This window comes from Cupressus sempervirens, chromosome 7 (assembly GCF_028749045.1).
Source record: "Cupressus sempervirens isolate cs-2001-9-10 chromosome 7, ASM2874904v1, whole genome shotgun sequence".
NCBI lineage: Eukaryota > Viridiplantae > Streptophyta > Pinopsida > Cupressales > Cupressaceae > Cupressus > Cupressus sempervirens.
In genome coordinates, this window is record NC_143124.1 from 807,872,573 (window position 1) to 807,883,934 (window position 11,362).

At 32.3% G+C, this 11,362-nt stretch overlaps 2 pseudogenes; both read left to right on the top strand.

The window, feature by feature from the left end:
- The first annotated feature begins 490 nt into the window (after nucleotides 1–490).
- On the top strand, nucleotides 491–2,626 carry LOC149549852 (metal tolerance protein 11 pseudogene; annotated as a pseudogene).
- A 5,329-nt stretch (nucleotides 2,627–7,955) lies between these two features.
- LOC149549853 (serine--tRNA ligase, chloroplastic/mitochondrial-like) lies at nucleotides 7,956–11,034 on the top strand (annotated as a pseudogene).
- The last annotated feature ends 328 nt before the right edge of the window (nucleotides 11,035–11,362 follow it).

Here is an 11,362-nt window from a genome sequence, read left to right on the forward strand (position 1 = left end):
CTCTTCTCATGGCCTCTTGACTTCTTATCCTTTGGTTTCTTATTTGAGATTTGATAAGAGATCCCATGTAATAAGGAAGCATCCATATGGGAAACTTTTTCATTGAAAAATCCAAAATCCAAAGATGTTACTATTTTTTAACCTTAAGCTTTGCAACTTGATGTTTTATTGTTTCAAATTGCATTAATGTGTTACCCTGCCTCGTTACTAATGGGGGTTTCATTTTAATTTATAAATAATATTAGGATGAGACTCATTAAGATCTTTGAGTAATTTCATAGCAGATATCAATATAACTGAAGATGAATTCTATTCTTGATTAGTATAAGAAATTGTTGTAGATTGTTCATTGTAGTTTGTGTTTTCTATTGCTATGGTTACTCATTGATGTGTGAATGTTCATATTCTTTTTGTCACGGTCTATATTAAGTTCTCAAAGAATGAGCATTATGAATTGCCCAACTCTAATTTAGTGTTAATTCATAATAGAATGCTCCATGTGCAGGGAATTCTAGTTTTTGCTTTAGTTATGGTTACATTGGGACTACAGATCATGTTAGAGTCTATTCAACAACTTGTTTCAAAGGTAAATTCCCCATTCAAGGATATAGCTTTAAGAACAAGATATATATTTCCCCCTAATGATTCTCATGATTATTTGAACTTTTCATGAACATGGAAGATATATTATATGATTTTTTGGTCACTTGTTTAGCTTTGTATCCTATTACTGCAAATACAGTATATTTTATTGGACATAATTACAACCATAGATACAATTCTGTGCTCATGATTTAAATCCTTTAAACAACATGGTTTTGTTAAGTTAAAATAATATTCAAGTGTTGGAGGCCATATGTATGTTCTTAAATACAACATCATCAGGTGAGTGTTAATATTTTGGATTAGTAAACCCCCTTCACTATTTTTGAAGGAATTGCATGCTATAAGTGGCTTGAGCTTTGGCTTTCTGATTTTTCCAAAATTCTATAAGTGGATACAAATGAAAATACTTATAGAAATCCTTGATGTTGAGTTTTACTTGGCCCGATTTACATGGTTTTCCAGTGATACAAAAATAAACAAAATGAATGCATACTTCCTTGTCCTAAAAGTTGAGTTTTATACTTGTTTATTCTGATAATTATTTTGGAGCTGTAAAATATTGAGCTTAAATGTGATATGGAGTATGCTTTTGTTCTACACCAAATATTCTACTTTTGTTCTACTCTTTTCCATATGTTCCATCATTAGTTTATTGTCTTTTAAATGAGCTACTTTTGCATATTACATATAGCAATACTCTTACACCAACTTCATTCCCAAATTATGCAGAACTGAGGTGTATTGTTTGAAGGAGATAGGTGTTTTTGGGTAGTTGGAATTATGGTTTCAGTTACTATTGTGAAGTTGGTCCTTGCAATCTATTGCTAGACTTTTACAAATGAGATAGTAAAGGCATATGCCCAAGATCATTTCTTTGATGTCATCACTAATTCAATTGGTCTCACTGCTACAGTTCTTGGAAGTAAATTTTACTGGTGGATTGATCTAGTTGGAGCAATAGTGGTAAGCACTTCTCTAACCTTTTACTTTGCACTATAACATAGGATACTTCACATTTTGATTTTCTACAATAATGCCTACATAGTTAACAAAGCCAAATAATGTCTATAAATGTGCTCCTAGCTAACTTGTATAACCCACATCAAACATAGAATATGTTTCCACTTCCCACTAATTAGTAATTGTTTTAAAGAGTCCAAGTAGATGTGACCATTTGCATTAATTTATTCTAGAGATCTTATTTGTTTAGAACAATATTGGGGTTTCATTTCCTCATAGATGATAGTAACAACTATTGCAAGGCATATGTATGTGTACAATGTATTTAGAACACATGACTACAGATAATACCAGTTGACTTGTTCAGGATTACCATATCTAACCTCTCTTTGTATGTACATATAGGGATACAAACTTTTGTCTTTATAGATGATAACACTGATAACAATCATTTAGAATGCTAGTGAGTAATAACACCTATAGGCATGCACAATAATGAAGAGGATGTATTCTTTTTTATTTAAACTTGATCATTAGTGTCTATCAAGTTATTTGTGTGGTGGTGGTAACAAGAAGGATGTATAATCTTGTGATCACTAAAGCCAAAATATAGATTACTAGGCTTCCTCCAAGCAAATGCCAAGTATTCTTCAAGTTTATATTAATGTGTATAATTTGAAATACTAAAGTTGATAGCAGGTCTTTTGTGCAGTTAGCACTCTGTACAATCAGGACATGGTCAAGCACAGTTTTGGAGAATGTGAATTCTTTGCTGGGGAAAACAACATCAGTTGATTATTTGTAGAAATTGACATATCTCTGTTGGAATCATCACAAATACATACACCATATTGATACCGTCAGAGCTTACACATTTGTGTCTCATTTCTTTGTTGAAGTTGACATTGTGCTACCGAGTGATATGTCCTTGAAGGATGCTCATGATATTGGAGAAGCATTTCAAGAAAAAATGGAATCTCTTCTTAACATAGAATGGGCTTTTGTGCATCTAGACTATGAATATTCTCACTGGCCTGAGCATGGGAATAGAAATTCCTAGATGTCTATGATAGGTTGTATACTTTAACTAACTTTCCTAGCATCCTCTACCCTTTTTATAAACCTATTATATCTTAGAAGCATTTAGAATGCTAGTGAGTAATAACAGCTACAAGCATGCACAATAATGAAGAGGATGTATTCTTTTTTATTTAAACTTGATCATTATTATCTATCAAGTTATTTGTGTGGTGGTGGTAGTAAGAAAGATGTATAATCTTGTGATCACTAAAGCCAAAATACAGATTACTAGGCTTCCTATGAGCAGATGCCAAGTATGCTTCAAGTTTATACTAATGTGTATAATTTGAAATACTAAAGCTGATAGTGGGTCTTTTGTGCAGTTAGCACTCTGTACAATCAAGACATGGTCAAGCACAGTTTTGGAGAATGTGAATTCTTTGGTGGGGAAAATAGCATCGCTTGATTATTTGTAGAAATTGACATATCTCTGTTTGAATCATCACAAAGACATACACCATATTGATACTGTCAAAGCTTACACATTTGTGTCTCATTTCTTTGTTGAAGTTGACATTGTGCTACCCAGTGATATGCCCTTGTAGGATGCTCATGGCATTGGAGAAGTACTTCAAGAAAAATTGGAATCTCTTCCTGACATAGAACAAGCTTTTATGCATCTAGACTATGAATATTCTCACAGACCTGAGCATGGGAATAGAAATTCCTAGATGTCTATGATAGGTTGTATACTTTAACTAACTTTCCTAGCATCTTCTACCCTTTTCATAAAACTATTATGGTCAACCAGTACATTTCTTGCAACATTATATGTAACCACTATCAATGTTGTGTATGAAGCACATGACATCAAAAAGATCTAAATGATTGTTGACCAAGGCATAGACTTATTTAAGGCAGTTCTCAAAACTTTTGCCTATATGGGGAAAAGTAGTAAAATATTAACACCTAAGGCTTTCTTACTATGAAATTATATTAAATGAATACAAAATTATTATTTCCCTACCTACCCATAATAGAGGTATTCCCAACCTTAACATAATAGAGTTTAATCTTTAGACAGACGGGAAAAACTTATTTAGTCTAAAAGGAAGAGCATAAAATCCTATTACAATTTTTTGATATCCTTACCATTTTGACCATTACATTAAGGAGCTTTAATCATAGGAAGGAGGATAAGGGTGGTTATTGAAGAGGGTAATGGCTATGGATTCCTCACTAGGTACACCCACTCAAATGGATATTAAAGGCCCACATGAGGCTACAAGGGATGGTATCTACTCTTGGGCCTTAGGTAGAGGAATGATTGGATATGGATTTTTCACTAGGTACATCGACTTGTATGGATGGCAATGGCCACAGGAAACCAAGAGTGATGGCATTTTCTCTTGGACCTAGGGTAGATGATTGATTAAGGCAACCTAATATGCCTCTTATCCTACCTCTCCTATAGTTGAACTCCATTAACAAATTCAGTATTCCATATGATTAAATTAACCATCCTAAACCTATTTGGAATGATATATGCTTTAATATCACAAATAAGGAAGATCTATTTGTGGATTATGTGTCAAAGATTTCCTAAAATGTTGTAGGACCAAGTACATGATGTTACACATTCTATTCTAATTATTTTTCTACTTGGAATCTTTGATTTAGAGTAAATACTCAAGCATTTATAGAAAGGGGACATTACATACAATAACCATATAAATCAAAGTCTTCCTAAGAAAGTAGCACTATGAAAAGTATATGAAAGCTTTCTATATAACATCAGCTACATGTGTAGTATAACATATTTTAATTAGTCATTACAATAAATGTAAACAATAAAAGATCATTTTTCATAAGGATTTGATACCTCTTAGAACATATCAGAGCCAAAAGATGGATATGTGCAAGTTACTTATTTTGTGACTAGCAGTCATATAGAATTTGAAAGCCTAGCAAACATGATTGAATGGCAATGAACATATAGACCCTGCTCAGTTGGGTATTATAAACATTAACCGCCACCATGAGAATTCAGATAGGGCATCTTGAGTTTTGAAGCCTTCTTTTTAAATTTAATTCATTGAGATTCTAAATGAGAAAATTTTCAATAAACCAATAGAGTCTAACAATCTAGCTTGTTAGGCATGTAGGTAGGCAACTAAATTGGCAATAGAAGAGGAAAATCAATTTGGATAGTACATAAAACCAAAAATATGTATTCTTTCAATTGTTGAGAGTGATACAATTTGTATAACTTGTAGATAAGATGCGCGAGAAAGTTATTCATATTTCAGATTCTACACATCTATTTTTATCTTTCTTTTATCCCATAGATCCTACATGCTCTTCAGATTCTGATGTTGATTGAATTATTTTCAAATATCCATTGATGGATTCATTGATGATGGGCTTACAAACAAGAGTTTTTTCCATGTTCACAGGAAAGAAATGATGAATCCTCAATACCCAGTGAGGATGATCAAGGAGCCTCGTATGAAAATAGTGATTGTGAGTCTCAAGCAAAGAAAGAAAAGGAAAATTTTGAGGAAACTAAGATAAGTGAATTAGCAAATTGGAAAAAGAGAAGCTTAGGCAGCATTCTTGATAAAGTGATGCCCAGAAGACCTGACAAGCTTCTCCCATGTCCAAGGTGTGATAGTTTGGAGACTAAGTTTTGTTATTACAACAACTACAATGTCAATCAACCAAAGCATTTTTGTAAGAATTAACAAAGGTATTGGACTGCTGGACGAACTCTAAGAAATGTTCCTATAGGGGCAAGTAGGAGGAAGAACAAGAACAACACAAATAACACTATTGCTACATCAACCTTGATCAACTCTCATGGCTCTTTGTTACCAAGTAAACACTAAAACATTAATTATTTTAAGCAAACCTTATAAAAAATTTACAATATGGGTCAGTATGTTCCCAGTACACAAGTCCAAATATGTACCGACTCTATATGTTTACCATATTTTCTGATCAAATCTAATATGCTTCACATTAAATGTAAGTAAAGTATGAGATGTCAAAAATGAAATCACTGTCTATTAAGGATGAAAACTTCAAAAGTATGTGTATATATATCATTCTGCACTTGCTAGAATCTCAAACCATCTTCTAATCTACTTTAACCTTTTAATTGGAATGAAATTACCTTCCCCATTGTCCATTGTGACTGATCCATTGAATTGGCTGAAATTTGTAAGGCTTAATTTAGTCAGTACCATTCTTTTAGCTCAATCCAATCAATTCTACATCCTCTAGTACAATAGGGAACTCTATAGAAGGATATACTTTCACACTATTTTATATATTCAATGTATGAACAAACCATTTAAAAGTTTATCTTATCAGACAAATTAAATATTCATACATTTCTATAAGCTTAATATGTCACCCAATATATAGATAAACTAGAGAGCATTAAAATAGAGATGAAAATGTGAACATAAGCTCAGAATAAGTTCACATCAATGATCATTCTTCTAAATGGATCAATCTATAATTTGGTATTAAAATTTGATGAATGAAAAGAAGACATTCAATATCATCAAAGAAAAATTATTCCCTTGTGAAGTTAATCAGTTATCAGGAAATTTGTGTTGATAAATGAAAGCCTCTGCTGTGGATCTTGCTTTAAGCCATGTCTTCTAAGATTTTTGAAAGCCCTCATTGTACTTATTCTCTGTTGTATGGTCTTAACTTTTTGAATAGAAATAATAATCTTGGTAGTTTCTCTTTTGGCTAGTGTCAAACTTTAACAAAATTATGCTCATTGTGCAAGTTCTTTAGAAAACATCATCCTCTTTTCTTGATCCTCTGGGTGGCTCTCTTCACTCATTGCATTTTGTACCATTTTGGAGGTTTCTGAGGTGTTATTCTGACTGACAGAAGAACTTGTTGCCCCATTGAATTGGATTCTAAGCAACCAAATTTGAGTTAGGTAGGGTACACTGGTATGTCTATATGATAAATGTAAAAGTTATAAATACATACTAATATTATAGTAATACAAATAAATAATATGAATGTAGTAAAATGTTAAAAACTGAATATTTTTTTATTCTATGAAATAATAAATGTAACTAAATAGTAAATATACACATTTAACCATTATTTAGTGATTCTATTAATATTAATCTATATTAAAATATAATAATATAAAGAAATTGTAAATATTTGTAGACTTTGGAATAGCAGGAAGTATGGTGAAGATTTACTGTCCCAAAGCCTTGCTTTTGGTGATTCAAATTTGGTTTATTAAGTCTTATACTCTTTCTTCTCCAGCCGTGATTCAAAGGTGGTATATTATGTATTTTGGTTCTTTGCTATTAAAATAAAGCCCCATGGTCGATTGCTTGCCACAACCAGTTTGGATTGTTAAATAATGAATATTTCTTAAAATCGATTAAGTTTTTAGAAAAATTATGATGTTGAATATTGGAACTTTCTTTGGGGAAAGTGATTGTTGGTGTGGTACAAAAGATTTTTGTCTCAACTATGGAGTGGTGTAATGGGCCATGCCGCTATAGGATATGGCATCATTGTATACTAGAGGTAAATCAAAGTTTAGATAAGGTGCCATATTATGCTATTTGAGTTGGTGATATTTATTATTTTCCATATGTTATCCTTCACTATTAAAGAAAAACATAAAATAGAAAACAATGCTGTTGTTAGGGTTTTGCAAGGGTCAAAGACTCAAAAAGTCAAACAAACATGCTTCTAAATCATTGAAATCTTGAATTGTGTGCTCTAGATTTGTTTGATTTTGTTATGCAATGATTCCAAATTTTTCAAATGAGAAAAATCCAAACCTTCTTTGGATCTGTAGAAAATTCATATTAGATTTTGAATTTGGACAAATTGTACCTAAAATCAACATGAAAACTTGCTAATTTGGCAACCTAGGTTGGGTTTAAAACTGTAATAAGGGTTCTCAAAAGATTGCTTGAACCAACTTGTAATTATGTGATGTTTTATCAATATTTTTAATCATGTAGTTTCAAATAGGAGTGGTTAAGAATACCCATCTCTCACAAGCCTAAACAATCCACTTAGCACTGACTGCATCTAGGTGATGCTCGCAGAAATGAAACATTATGACTTCTTGAGAGCTCAACTATGACAGTGCTACTCTAATTCAAGTGCAATTAACAAGCCAACTTAGCTTGCTGCCTCATTTGCTAAACCTTCATAAAGTGTTGTGTTCTATGAAACATTGATTATAGAGTTTCTCAGATCATTCATTAACAAGTAGGTGGGTTTTTAAGCTTGTAATTTTTAGATCCCTCAAATATCTAGCAATAGCTCAGAAAGAAAATGGAACTTTTGCTGACCATGTATTTATGGTGCAAGTTAGTGGCTCAAAGTTCTATTACCTAAAAAATGAGGCTATTTTATTGGAGATGGGACTCATTAACTGGGCTCTTTCAGAACTCACAAGAAAAGGATATGTGCCTTTGAGTACCCCTGATATTGTTCAGGCATTTGTTCTTGAAAAGTGTGGCTTTCAACCACAGACAAAGAATACCCAAGTTTTAAGTCCTTTTATGATGCAAAATTTGATTGATAGAACAATTTCTATCATTAATAATTTATTGTCTTAGTTGTCCTTTTTATATGTTCCAAGGTTCAAGTCATAAATCACTGGAGTTACAAGAAGATCAAAGGTTTAAAGATAAGATGGTGCATTTGAAAATTTGAACCACCATGATACAAATATACTAATTTTGTTTTGAGTAGGTATATTCTATATATGGAATGGACCAGTGTCTAGTAGGAACCTTAGAGATCCCAGTAGGGGGAATGTACATGGATCACATTGTAGCTGACACGCTCTTGCCAATAAAAGCTATTTCTTTTTCACATTGCTTTCACACAGAGGTTGGTGCTGTAGGCTATGCAATAAGGTATGATTGCATATTGTTTTATGGAAGTGTCACTCTCTTAAGTAAATGGAAGTGCACATTTTTTCTACTATATTATTTTTTAATGAATTACATCAACATTGGAAACTATGATTGCATTAAATAAAAGGTAATCTATTCCATCCAACATATGTTTCTTGAAATATGAAAAAATTGTTCAATTGCAAAAAAATGTCTATAACTTGTATGCACTCCATACTAATAAAAAATGTGGTTTGAGGTTCTTGAAAGGGCCAATGTTTAGATTCAGTATGTTACAAGATACTCATTAATGCTGCTTAGGATTGATAACACTATGTGGAATGGTGTGCAAAATGTTTGGTAAAATCATTATTATCTACATAATGGAGACCATTGAACATGTAAAATCAACAATTTCTTGAGTACTTTTATTTGTATAATACCACATAAAATGTATGGTTAGCTTATATTCTACTAATATCTTGCAACTATGTCAAGTTGAAAACAAATGCATGCTCAAAAGAAACTATATTTCATATTGGAAAATAGAACATGCTTTCAAGTTAGTAAATGTCAATAAACCTCCATGGCTAAAGGTCTGATCTCTCTTGGAAAGATAGGTTGATGCCCCTAGTTCTTGTATGGGACTTGATTCCCTCCTCATGAACCCTTACATGTATACTTTAATGGAGGTTGGTAGTACTTTTAGATGAGTGTCAATAATCTTTGTTTTCAAGTTAAGCTTTGGGCTCATTATTTGGGGAGTATATCGATTTGATGTGTGTATTTCATTGGTCATTAAGGTTGTCAAAAATATTCACTCAATTTCAAGAGTGACCTTTTTTATGTTAATACAGGTTGTGCTAACTAGTTTTATTATTTTAATTGTTGGCTAAGGTATTTTATCAAATGTCTATACATTTTTAAATGCAATGGTTAGGTTTTAATTGAAAACTATTGGTCCTTAAAATGGTACTAATGCTGTCATAGAAAGGGCACATTTATGAAAGACCCTCCCTATATCACTTGCATTGTAAATGAAAACATCTGGAATAAGGCATTAATTGTTATATACTAATGCAATCATTTTGGTCTGAATTGTTATTCTTTTTTTTTTCTACCATGACTTATTATCTTGTAGTGCGGTAGGATTTTTTATGGTTACATCATTGTGTGCATTCATTGTGAGCTCATCCTCCATACATGGTTCCCCCCATAGCTTCTTTAATGTGTGGAAAAAGGCAATGGAAATGGATTCTTAGCCTGTGAAGTGAAACTTCTTGATTCCATTCACTTGCCTCTACTCAACTAGACTAAAATAGTAGTGCTTGGACGAGAGTGCTAGTGTGTTCTAGCTCTCTTATAGTTACATGGCAGCTGCATTCATTGAGTTTGAACCCAATGCTCTCTTGCAATTATAGCTAAAAAAAAGTGCAAGAGGATTTCTTCATTCATCACTTGCCCTTAACATTTCTGGATATATGAGTCATTCAATTTTAGGGAAAACAATTATTTTTGTAATCAGACATACCTATGTTTTATGTCTTCATTCTTATTTCTTTATATACTAAGTTGTGCCCACTATCCACAAATAGAATATTGGTGATAGATGATTGAGACTCCAATCCATAATAATGAAAAGATAACATGGTTGCACACTACTTTGTTGTTTGAAACGCTTCATAACTGACAATAATAGATTTGTGTTATATAGATTCCCCAGCTCCTTCTGGTGAGTGATTAGTGAACTGAGTTTTTTTTTTGAATTTCTATTGCCTAAAGTATAGCTATTTTTTCTGGGTTGTTGGGTAGGGGTTTGTACCATGTCCATCAATTTAGTAAGGTTGAAATGTTTGTGATATGTCATCCAGAGGAAAGTGAATTATTCCTTGAGAAGCTAATTAGCATTGAGGAAGATCTCTTTTCTTCACTTGGATTACACTTCAAGTGAGTTGGAAATCTTTGGTTGTTTAATTGATTATACAACATAATTTTTTTGTTTTTTTGTTTTACAATTTTTGATTTTTTGCAGGACTCTAGACATGCCTTCTAAAGACTTAGGTGCACCAGCATACCGCAAGTATGATGTGGAGACATGGATGCTAGGTCTAGGGCAATATGGTGAGGTATACCCTAAATTGTAATGACATTCAACAAGGACAATATTTGACAAGTAGATAGGGAAAAAAATATGGCTCTACAAATATCCAGTTAATAATTATACAATTTTTCTTATTTTCAGATATCCAGTGCATCAAACTACATAGATTACCAAAGTCATTGACTTAATATTCAATTTTGACCTATAAGTGTAGAATCAACTCTTTCAATGGTTGTCAAGACCAAGAAAGGGAAAACCTCATTGCCACCATTGCAGTTTGTACATAGGTTAAATGCAACAAGTTGTGCTGTACCTAGAATGATTATATCCATACTTGAAAATTTTCAGCAGGAAGATGGGTCTGTAATTGTTCCAAAAGTTTTGAAACCATTCATGGGTGATATTGAAGTCATATATTCGAAGTCAAAACAATAAAGCATTTTCCTAGATGTGAAGATAAATTTGTGACAGTTTTTTGAACCATTATTTCTGAGCAGGACCTCAGATTTAGCTACTGAGTGTATGAATTTTTTTCCATCTCATACATTTTAATACTCATATTTCTTGACCTTAGTAATCCTTAAATGGTAGGTTGACTACACATTTATTGGGATAAGTTGTAGGTAGGTGTCTTAAATGCATTTCTACATTGCTTACTTGATCCCTTGGTAACTTAACGATCCAAAAAAGTATAAAACAATGTTCTTTGAACATTCATTTTTTTCAAATGAAATTTAGAGGGGAGATTATCCCAATACTACAG